Source organism: Leptonychotes weddellii, chromosome 15 (genome assembly GCF_054177405.1).
Source record: "Leptonychotes weddellii isolate Sample4059 chromosome 15, ASM5417740v2, whole genome shotgun sequence".
NCBI lineage: Eukaryota > Metazoa > Chordata > Mammalia > Carnivora > Phocidae > Leptonychotes > Leptonychotes weddellii.
The window spans coordinates 39,970,364-39,982,598 of NC_138383.1; the positions used below are offsets into that span (position 1 = coordinate 39,970,364).

At 40.3% G+C, this 12,235-nt stretch overlaps 1 protein-coding gene across 4 annotated transcripts in view; it reads left to right on the top strand.

Annotated features, from left to right (window-relative positions):
- The first annotated feature begins 2,226 nt into the window (after positions 1–2,226).
- PAFAH1B1 (platelet activating factor acetylhydrolase 1b regulatory subunit 1) overlaps positions 2,227–12,235 on the top strand; it is an 86,300-nt gene continuing 76,291 nt past the window's right edge. For 2 of the 4 annotated variants that reach the window (XM_081805535.1, XM_081805534.1), the window contains exon 1: positions 2,227–2,595. The gene's annotated coding sequence lies outside the window, so the exon portion shown is untranslated. Of the gene's footprint in view, positions 2,596–2,777; positions 3,424–9,341; positions 9,475–12,235 lie in introns of those variants that run through there. The other 2 variants (XM_081805537.1, XM_081805536.1) reach the window with 2 other exon arrangements.

Sequence of the window (12,235 nt, forward strand, 5' to 3'; positions counted from 1 at the left end):
TAAGTAAAATGGATGTTTATACTTAATCTTTTCTCAAGAAACATCATCCAAAATACTCATTATTAAATGTTTCCTGGATGGATGTAGTAGGTTCTATGTAAGTCCTTATGAATTATGATGGATGGCATAGATGTCCTAACTCTCCATTCTCAAAAGACAAGTGTTTATTAAGATGGATCTATCATTTTAGCAACTGAAAAGAAAGTGCACAGAACCGTAACACATCACTCCACATCAAGTTAAGCATATAACAGTTCTTTTTCTGTTTGGAAAAATTATAATCCAAGGAAAGTTTTTATACATTCCTCCCAAGGGAGTTTGTATTTTAAAGGAGTGCTACAGAAATAAAACCTGATCTCAGTTTAGTGTATAATTACATAAAAACAGATTTTAAAGATTCTAAATACATGAGTCTATGAGCTCAAGGTTTACAGCAGTCAGTACTACCTACTTGTCTTAAATCAGTGTTTATCAGTGTGATTCTGATTTCTTTCTGGGCAATTCTGTTAGCTTTTGGAACATTCATTTTAAAAATAACTGATTTACTCAGCTATTAAATACTAAGTAGTGTGATATCACACAATAATAAATATTTTAAAAAGGTAAAAATAAACCAAAGGTGGATTCTTAGAACAAGAGAGGTTAATTTATTTCATGTTTACTGACTGTTACCGGACACAGCACAGACCAAACCTCTGTGCCTCCTCTTGTTGTCCTTGTCTAACTGGAGAACTCCAAAGCTGTAAACCTGAAAAAGATCTTCCAGAGACCCTTTGACTTCCTTCCCTGCCTTCATGAAGAAAAACCCAAGCCCTCCAGACAACCAACCCTCACTCATGCTCTTCCTGAACACCTCCAGGGATAGAGACAACCTTCCTCTGGAAAAGTGAACTTGCTTTGGTATCAAGCAACAGAAATGGTTACATGAGTTACCTAGGATTCCCCATTAAGGACTATATATCACACATGCAGCATCACCTCCCCATTTCTCACAGAAGCTTTATAAGTTAGCTATTTCATTAGGTCTGTTTTATAGAGAAACCCAGGCCAGAGAGTAATTTAGCAAAGGTTGCACTTCTGGTAAATAGCTGATCCAGGATTCATACCCAAGTTCTCTCTTTCATTAACCCAGTTGCTTCTCAAAGTCAGTGTATGCATTTACCTACACAGGGAATTAATAAAAGCAATAAACAAAAGCCTAAACCTATGTTTTAGAAAACGAGTTTCCTTGGAAAATATAAATTAAATAGATAATCATACTAGGTACCACTTATTAAGAAAATATTCCATATTGAAAGGTTCAGAACTTCAAATCTAGCCTATTTTTATTTTAAATTTTAGTTAACATACAGTGCAGTATAAATCTGGCCTATTTTAAATCAAATATCTCCGTGTGGAATAAATAGACTGCAAATCCCCAAGACTTGTTATCAGTATATAAACCTATAATTTAGCAAACACACACACACGCGCGCGCGCACATACACGCAGGCGTGAGCACCTTCTGAGGATAAAGTTCCAGGTCTTTCTTTGGGTGTCAATTTTGAGACTTCAAGTGTCTCAAACGTGTGTGTGACTAAGGAAAAAAATAGCTGAATCATGTCTAAAAGCGAATCCTCCCAATTAAAAATCTATAATAAAAAATAAAACAATTGGGCTTTCCATCAGCCTTTTAACCTCAACAGCTCTTCTCTCCAAACCAACCCAACCTACTTCCCTCCTCTTTGCCCCCACCAAACTGGGAAATAAACCTTAAGGCCGGAGGTAGAAGGGGCCACAGCTTGGCCTGGGCTCCACATTATTCTGAAGCCTACCGGGGCCCGGAATCCACGGGTCCCAACGGGTCCCCGCTGTTGGCGGAGAGAAACGGGGAGAGCTCTGTTTGTGGGCAAAAGCAGGGCGGGGAGGTGAACACAGCCGGAGTTCACGAGGTGCCTGAACCATCACACGAGGGTCTAGGAAAAGGGAACCCAAGGTTACAGAGGCGAGCAGAACGCGAGGAGCACCTCCTGCGCAAACTCCTCCGCCCGCCACTCGGTACCGCCAAACCGCACCGCCAGCCCGCGGGCTAAGCGGAAGGCAGCGAGGCTCAGGGCCCGGCCCAGGCCGGCGCATGCGCCGCAGCCCTCTCCGCTCCCGGCCCCCCTCCCCTCTCTCATCCCGGCGGGTCTGGGGCGGCGGCGGTGGCGGCGGCGGCGGCGGCGCGGTGACGTCAGGGCGTTGGGGCAGCTCCTGTGACAGACGGAGCTGGAGCGGCGGGGCGGCGGCGGAGTCCGGCGGCTGAGATAGCGAGTGAGCGAGCGAACGAGCAGCGATCCCAGGGCCCAAGGAGCGAGAAAGAGAAGGAGGAGCGCTCGGGCGCGAGCGAGAAAAGCCGCGAGCGCCAGGCTTGGGCTCGAGCCCCGGAACGGCTGAGGAGCCCGCCCGCTCCCCTCCCCTCCCCCTCCCCGGGACCGGGCCCAGCGCGCCATCCTCCCCCTCCCTCCTTCCCTCCCTCCCTCCTTCCTCCCTTCCCTCTCCCTCTCCCCCTCCCCCGCCGGTGGATGGGAGTGAAGGACGGAAGAGGCCCTGCGGAGGCGGCGGTGCAGCGCTCCGGTAAGGCGGCGAGGGGGTCTGTGCCCTCCCCTCTGTCTTCTCTACGGCGCTCGGGCGGCTGCGGGCCGGGCCGGGCGGCCTGACGAGGTGGCTGCGCCGGTCCCCTCCCTCCCATTCTCCCCTCCCCCTGCCGCCGCCGCCTCCTCCTTCTTCTTCTCTCCTCGCTCTCAAAATGGCGGCCGCGACGGCCGTTGAGTGAGAGACACGGGAGGAGGGGGGACAGGCCGGGGAGGGCGCTGCCCTCGCTCCCCTCCTCCCCGACCCGGGTTCGGGGGGTGCCGGAGCCGCCGCGACTCCACCCGCGGCCCTCCCCGGGAAGAGATCGCCCTCCTCCCTCAGTGACTTAGCAAGAAAAGTATTCTTGGGTAGGAAGGGCGTGGAGAGCAGGTCGCTCTCTGATCTTGGGGAAAGGGTTTGGCCCTCTTCTCCCTGGCCGCGGAAGGCGAGGTCCGCAGTCCCCACCCCACCCGTGGTTGGCGGCTCGGGGACTATGCTCGGCTCCGCGCGGCCTGGGCACCCATAGGCCTTCAGGCGTTCCGTCCCCCACCTGTCCTTAGGATGGGGTTGACCTGAGGAGGATGGCCCACCCCTTCCCTCGTCCCTCTGTGCGGCGGTCCAGCCTCTACACCCGCTAAAGAGCGGTCCGACCCTCCGAACCATCCGCCGCATCCACCCACCGAATCAGGCAGGTTTTTCTTTTCTACCCCTGGCTCCTGAGACGGGAGTTGCCTTTTGACGTTGTAACACAGCTTCGAGGCCCTCAGCCATTCCCCTTCATCTAATCTCCCCACTCCTTTAGGAAACGCAGTGCCGCCTTTAGTCTCCCAGGTGAGAAAATAGAAAATGTCTTTGAGGTGGTGGGCAAATTTTAACTCTCTCAGCAGTAGAGAAGAGGAGTAGGTTTTCAATATTTTAGATAAGAGAGAGCAAGGTGCCTTGGCTTTATTTGTTTTTCCACCTTTCTTCAGTGACTTAGCAAGAAACTCCCTGGGAGGAGGGCAGGAAATTTTCTTTTGGGGTTGGCGTTTGGGTTCAAATTACATCAGTCCTTTGGTTAAGAATTTGTGCTTTTGAAGAGAAGAACCAGATTTGTGGTTTCATTCTCAATGGGCGATGTCATGCCAAGGTCCCCCCCCCCCTTTCCTTAAGAGGCATTCGGTAGAGAATAAAGATATTACTGTTATCCCGACCTCTACTTTAACACATAGTCCTCAAGATTCATAACGCTTTAAAGGCTAAACAAAAAATTTATGCCATTTTTGGTAATTCTATTTTTGTTGGGAGGTGGGTTGTTTTGTGTGAATTTCATTTTGAGTCTAGGGCGGAGGAGAGAGCTTGGGCCTTTCATACCAGTAATGTCATCCCTCCTCCTTTGCCACAGTAGTATTTGCTTAAAATTTTTTGTGTGTGTGTGTGTTTTTTTTCTGCAGCAGGGCTTGATTACTGCAGGGTTCAGTCTTTTAATCAGGAAAATTTCCTGCCTGAGCATGTCGGCAGTGATAAAATGTTGGATAAAAAGCTTTTACTTAAAAAATTCTGATTTGCTTCTAAGACATCAGCTAGCTTTTAATATCTCATGGGTATCTTTCAAGACACAGTTTTCCAAAATAACTGGCAATTGCAAGTTGCAGTTTTTATTAAAGCATAAGTGTAATCTGTATTTAGGGTGATTTATTCTTTCATGTTCTATTATAAATGATCATTGTTTGGATTGTTCAGAAGGGGAGGATCTCTTAAAACAAATTCGAAGCTGTTATTTTTTTTATAAATCAGAGAAAGGAACCCAATTTTTCACCAGATATTCCTGTATATATTGATTTTGTTAGAGATAACCCTATTTTGGTACCCATCCCCTCCCCTTTTAAAAATGGGCTAATATTTGTGGATGCTGTGAACAGCCATTGAGCTGAGGAGACTGGGTGGAGTAAGAGAGCAGAAGCTGTGAAATGCTAGATTGCCCTTTCATAGCATTTTTCTTTTGCTTATGTTTTGTAAGGTTATTGGATACTAATTGGTGCTACAACAAAGGTATTTCTCTGTAGTAAATTTTAAAATCTGATGTTTTTAGTTTCCAACATTTTTGCAATTGGGGTAAAAAGCAATGTCCCTGCTCTAAAGCAGACACTTATTGTCTCTCTGTATTTGTGTATACATACACACACACACATATATACAACCCGTGTTAATGTTTTTTTTTTATTGTTTTAGTCAAGTAAATGTAAGTTAATGAATGCCAAAAATATTGGGCAAGAAATAGTAATAGAAAATATGGCAAAAATCTAAGAATACTATAGATGTTTTCTTTTACTGTAGTTTGCATTGGAACAGTAAATCTGATTTTTTAATAATATCAAAGATGAGTAAAAAAGGATAAGATAATTTGTGTTAAAGGCTATTTATAAAGGTTTTCTTCTTGTGTTGTCCCTTGAAAGGGACCTTTTGTAAGGTACTACCACAAGAGAGGGTAGGTCACTTTAATGTCTTCCATCAAGCATTCATGTGAATAGACATCTTCAAAAGAATGTCAGATTCATATGGTAAATGTGATTTTGATGAGGCTTAAGACTGTTTGTCAGTGTATGATATATTTTCACACTTTTGTTATTTTTAATGTGATTAGAAGGTAGAAGGGTTCATATGGTGAGGAATGAGTAAGGTAGAGAATGATAATTCACTGTTATGTGACATATTCCCATCCTAGTATTTGAAGGTATAGAAGTGCACTAAGAGTGGTGATTTTTCAGTAGACTATTCATTGATCAGGAGCTTAAAATAATTTGACTTATGAGAGCTTTAGTTCCAAATATGTATCTGTGGATGTTTCTGATACACGTGACAGGATCTTTTGCTTAATTTGGAGATCAGTTTTTAAAATTCTTCATAATCCTATATTTATAAAACTTTTAATGAGATTGGGATAGATTTCATTTTTTTAGTAGAATTATTTGGTATGTATTTTTCCAGTTAAAATAACTTTAGAATATTAGAAATTTGGAGATGTTTCTGGAAGGGAAAAATCAGTATCATAATTTTTCTTTTTCTAAGCTAGAACATCCATGTTTCATTGTCTCTATTTTTTCAATGTAAATGTTTCCCTTTTGTGTACTAAATAATATGTATGTCAATACATACTACACATACACACACATATACGTGCATGTATACACCTTGTGGCTCATATTTTAGGTATTCAAGAAAAAATAGGACCTTACTTTTTGTTTACATGTGGCTCACCTTACTTACAACTTGTCATCTTAATAAACAAGCCGTAGAAACTATGGAAGTTGACAACAGTATGGAGGTGTCTTTAAAAAACAGACTCAAAGCAAAATCTTCGGGCAATCAGAATGAATTTTCCAATTCTTTCCCTTGAGTTCTACAATAGTGAGTCACATACTCTTTTGCCAAAGGGACTTAAGGCTCAGTTGGTTTTAAACTGAGCTGGCCAATGTCTGCTGTGGTCCTAGAAGAGATTTTTTTATTCATGTCTAAGTCTCTATTTTGAAAATATTTCATTATGACAGGTAACCTGTTTTCATGTATGTTGGAAAGAGAAATAGTTAAATGTGAAGTGGAAATTCTTTGTCACTGTTCTTAAGTCTTCTACAATAGGACTGTAATTGTTTTTACTTAAAATGTTGCTCTATTTAAAATAAAACTAATGGTATGCAATGAGTTCTGAAAAGATAAAGGAAAAAAAAAGATGAAAACCTGTTCTCCTGAAGTTGTTTAGCTGTAGAGTGAATCTTAGTTGTAAAGGCCAAGTGTTTTGAGAAATCTGTATTCATGAAGAAAAATGTTATAATATATGAGCCTAATAATGAACTGCAGTTAAGGCTTTTTGGATTGTTTTAGCTTTGTTGCTGGTTTGGCATGACATTTTCAGGTAGTTATTTAAATAGAACCTTGGTTTATGTGTCTAAACTCCTATGTGTATAATTTTTAACCTTGCCATGGCAGTTAGATATAACTGATATTTGTGAAATGCTTTATACTCGTGGATGCAGGCATCATAAGTGCTTATTATTTTGATTTATTGTTTTCTCTTTAAAAGATGGTGGCTTTTGGTTGAAATGTCCCTAGGTAGGATTGATCTGTGCATTAAGGATATTTCTGGAAAGGTATCCTCTAAAGTTACTGTCATTTAACATTGTCATAAACATTTCTCTGGAACTTTGTAAATATATTGAATGTGGTACTCATTTTCATTTGTTCTGCTACTTTTGGAGGCAGATTTGTGTTTTTATGGGTGAGAAAACTAAAATTTAGAGAATGTCTTTCCCTAAGGTCACATGTTGGGGTAGCAGCTAGATTGAGGTAAATATAGGAATTTAACCACTTGGGTATTGCCTTGCATGATTTCTTATTCTTTTGACAAAATGGACCCTTTTTATGACTATTCTTGTGTTTGTGAATTTCTTCCTTTTCTAAAATGGTGAAAGTCCATTAGCATTTATTGTCTGCATCATTTAAATTGGCATTTATTAACATACAGTCTTGTATTGTTAACTATTTTGCTTACATAAGGCCTTAGGCATCTGAGTAGGGACTCCCAGAGAGTGCCTGATACTGCTTTACAGTAGTATTAATAAGTAAATAAATACTTGTTGCATACATGCTGGTAGTATTAATAAGCAAGTGTTAATAAATTAATGTTAAGTATTAAATTAATATTTAAGTAAATATACATAAGTTGTATTAATAAGTAAATAAATATTTGTTGTAATAGATTGAATGCAGGGTTATGTGAAAGGAAATGTGCTAAGCTATAGTTCTTTGTAATAGCTGACTTCCAGTGATCTTTCAGGAATTGAGGTGAAGGAGGGAGAAGTGTTCATACTTCCTTTAAAGGGATTTTATGTTGTTCCAGGGAACAGGGTCACACTCCCGACATACCTATCAGGGCCACAAAATTCTCATCCATAAGAAGTGAATTAACCCACCTGGACGCATTACATTTGCATCTTGTAATTATTTGTTTTTTGCATTTTTATTATGTGTTCTTTGAGCTCTTATGTGTTGACAAGAATTATTGACAGTTAACTAAGGCTGTTAACAAATTTTCTGAGAGACTGTCCTTTGATAACAGTGAAATTAAGAATCTGGGAAATTTTCAAGGACTTTAATTTTTAAATGCATAGAAAATTTTATGTTTATTAAGATTTTGCATATTGATTAATCCACTTTAATAAGTCTATGGCAAAGATAGAAAGATGTTTTGTGATATTAGTGTTCTGTATGCTTAAGGCATATTTTATTCATCTTTCCATATTTGTTTTTATTTTATCAAAAATAGGCTGACTGCAGGATGCCTGGCTGGCTCACAAGAGTGTGTGACTCTTGATCTCGGGTCATGAGCTTGAGCCCCACATTGGGTGTAGAGATTACTTAAATGAATAAATAAAATAAAAACTTTAAGAAAAAATATGCTGACTGCCAAAAAAGGGAAGATGAAGATGAGTCAGTTTTATTATTTGTTTTTTTGTTGCTAATTTTTATTTTTTAAGCCTTATCACAGAAAACAGATTAAGCTATTGACTAAAACCATATCTGAATATTTTAGTAGTCCTAATTCCACAATTTACCAGCTATGTTCTTTGAGCAGAAGCTTCAGTTTTCTTATCTATAAGTGGATAATGTTGACAGTATCTAACTCAGAGAATAATGGCTACTATTGAATGAAGAATGGCCTATAAATCCTTCAGTAAATGATTTTTTTTATTGTTAGAGACCTTTTAAAGGAGAATTTAACATACAGTTAATCAAATAAGTAGTCAATATATTAATATAGTAGGGTTTTTTTTTTAAGATTTTATTTATTTGAGAGAGAGCATGGAATGGGGGGGCAGAGGGACAAGCAGACTCCCTGTTGAGCAGGGAGCCGGATGCCAGGTTTGATCCCAGGACCCTGAGATCATGACCTGAGCCAAAGTCAGACACTCAACTGACTGAGCCCCCACAGGGACCCCTTAAGTGTATTTCTTTTTTTTTTTTTTTTTTTAATATTTTATTTATTTATTTGACAGAGAGAGAGAGAGAGCGAGAGCAGGAACACAAGCAGGGGGAGTGGGAGAGGGAGAAGCAGGCTTCCTGCCGAGCAGGGAGCCCGATGCAGGGCTCGATCCCAGGACCCTGGGATCATGACCTGAGCTGAAGGCAGACGCTTAACGACTGAGCCACCCAGACACCCCCCTTAAGTGTATTTCTTAAGAATTAATGTTAGGGATTTTTTTTTCTCTTTGGTATTCGTTATGTGTATCTGAAAACCAGTGATGTGTTCATAGTTTTGTTTTTTTTTTTTTAGGATTGTATGTATGTATGTATGTATTTAGAGAGGCTTGTGCAGAGGGAGAGAGAGAATCTGAAGCTGACTCCACACTGAGTTTGGAGCCTGATGCAGACTTGATCTCACCGCCCTGAGATCATGACCTGAGCCCAAATCAAGAGTCCCACACTCAACCGACTGAGCCACCTAGGCACCCCTCAAAGTTTCTTAATAGGCAAAGAGTGCTATGTAAATGAGTGCCAAATGGAATAAATCATTTTTTTAATGTAAAAGTATGTTGCAAATAAGCATTTTATTTAAACTGTAAAGTATGGTTTACATCTTTAACAATCAGAACATTTTTGTACTTTTAAATATTATTAATTTAATTTAAATTAATTTAAACACATTTTTCCTGTGTTTTTTTTAATAAAGTTTTGTTGTTGTTGTTGTTTTAAGATTTTATTTATTTATTTGACAGAGAGAGAGAGACAGCGAGAGAGGGAACAGAAGCAGGCTTCCCGCCGAGCAGGGAGCCCGATGTGGGGCTCGATCCCAAGACCTGGGATCATGACCTGAGCCGAAGGCAGATGCTTAACAGCTGAGCCACCCAGGTGCCCCTAAAGTTTTTATTTTGGAATAATTTTAGATTTACAGACAAATTGTGAAGATAGTGCGGAAAGTTCATACACCCTGGACCCAATTTTCCCCCTTGTTAACATTTTAATTTTTGAGGTACATTTGTCAGTCTTTGTATTTACTGTTACTTAAACTCCAGACTTTATATGGATTTGACTAGTTTTTCCATTAATGTCCTCTTTCTGTTCTAGATCCAGCCCAGGGTACCATATTACATTTGGTTATGCCTCTTCTGGCTTGTGACAGTTAATTGGTTCCTTGTTTCTCATTACCTTGACAGTCTTGAGTAGTACTCGTCAGGTATCCAGTAAGATGTCTGCCAAACTGGGTTTGTGTGGTGTTTTTTCAATAGACTGGGGTTAAGGGATTTGGGGAGAAATACCACAGAGGTGAAGTGCACTTCTCATCATATCATGTCTAGGGCTATATGATACACACAAAACATCCCTGGTGGTGTTAACCTTCATCATTTAGTTGATATAGTATGTGCCAGTTTTCTCTACCCTAAAGGTATTTTTTCTTTCTCCTACTTTATCCTTTGGAAGCTAGTCAAGTTCAGTGTTTAGGAAGGGGGCAGTGTTTACATGTGTTAATTGGAGTTCTTCTGTAAAATAGATTCATCTCCTCTCCCCCATTTATTAAAACAATTTACATTTTTGACTATCAGAAAAATTTTGTTTAGAATCTTAAATATTAAATCAAATAACCTAAATTTTGCCTGGTTTTCTAAACAGTATTGTAACTATAGTTTGGAAACTAAAGATCAAAGAAAAAGTTTGAAGAAATATATTTAAGTGTATTATATATCCCTCTAGAAATTATTCTGAGAGTAAAGTTCAGTGTTGGGATTTTAGAGAAGAGCTCCCCATTTCTCCATTTGGGGCTTGTTTAGAGGGAGACTGCTGTGATCTGAGAAGCAAAGCAAATAGGGTATCTTAGTCATTGATTCTTTCCTAGTATTTGAATATTCCAAATAATAAATTTTAAATAGTGCAGCAGAAAACAGAACATTTTGACTGATTAGACTCTTACTTTCAAAACAGAACTGGTAAATCCATGTCCTGTCCTAAAAGATATTATTTTATATTAAGGAGAATTTATAATTTGAGAGTAAGATTATTTTTGAGAATTGCAGTTACTACATTCTTTATATCTTGCCCTTCCATTGTAACACTTGTATAGAGACTTGCATTGGTTTTCTATTAAAAAAAAAAAAATCCTGGGGCACCTGGGTGGCTCAGGCTCTTGATATTAGCTCAAGTCTTGATCTCAGGGTTGTGAGTTCAAGCCATGCGTTGGGCTCCATGCTGGGCCTGGAGCCTACTTAAAAAAATAAAAATTAAAAAATAAAAATTTTAAAAATACCCAACACCATTAGATATATTTCTCTTCTAAATTTTCATCAGTTTTTTTTTTTTTTTAGAGGTGCCTGGGTGGCTCAGTCAGTTAAGCGTCTGACTCTTGTTTTTGGCTCAGGTCATGATCTCAGGGTCGTGAGATTGAGCCCTGCCTTGGGCTCCATGCTCAGTGGGGGCTGTTTGAGATTCTTTCTCTCCCTTTCCTCTTGCACTCTCACTCTTTCTCTCTAAAAACAAATCTTCAAAACAAATTTTCATCAGATTTTCTGTCCAGCAGACACTTATTTAGCTAAATTATATCCCAAGTACTAAGGATACAAACATGATTGTCAGTCCCTACCCTTGAAGGTCTTAAAGTATATAAACACATAATTTAATATGCAAAGGTAGCATAACACTGCTATAATCAAAACGTACTTGGTGTGATGAGGGCCCAGACTGTTCAAGGAAGTCTTCACAAAGGTGTTGAACATTTTTGAAGAAATCCTGTCACGTTGTTTGGGGTCCCAGGCAGAGGAAGTGATTTATACCCAGTCTCATGAGTACAGCTTGGTTGGTGAGGAAAGTTCCAAGTAGTTCAGTATGGCTGGGTTCATGAGTTAGTATAGAGGAGTTGATCTGGCCTGATTACCTTGATCTGGCCTGTAAAGCAGGGTGTTAATGGCCCATCTTCATCAGAGGTAGGTTTTTATCTGTTAAAAATGTAAATTTCCAGGCTCCATCATAGACTTAAGAAAGAGTTGAAGCAGGACCAAGGTTGGGGAAGGTTTTTTGGTTATTGTTGTTTGTGTGTGTGTGTTTTTTTTTAAAGATTTTATTTATTTATTTGAGAGAGAGAATGAGAGAGAGAGAGCACATGAGAGGGGGGAGGGTCAGAGGGAGAAGCAGACCCCCTGCTAAGCAAGGAGCCCGATACGGGACTCGATCCCGGGACTCCAGGATCATGACCTGAGCCGAAGGCAGTCACTCAACCAACTGAGCCACCCAGGCGCCCCGAGTTTGTGTGTGTTTTAACTGGATAACCAGTTAGGTGTACTGGGGACTTGAGTCCTAAAACACTTGGTGTTTTTTTGTTTCATATGTCTGCCAGTGTAATTAATAATAGGAAATTTTTGTTTCTTACTGCTCACTAACCTTACGAAGCATTAAAAAATTGATTCTGTCATCGGGATGTATTCAGTGCAGTCTGTTGTAGGAACCATGATGAGGTACTAGAAGGTGCTCCAGACTGGGGACAGCAGTAGAATCATAAAGGTCACAAAGTGGGGAGAGGGAAGACCTGACCTACATTACATGATGCTCAGTGTTACTGGAGTGTGAGCAAAGTGGGACCTGATTAGAAATGAGACTTGAAAAGTGGGCAGGGATCAGATACTCA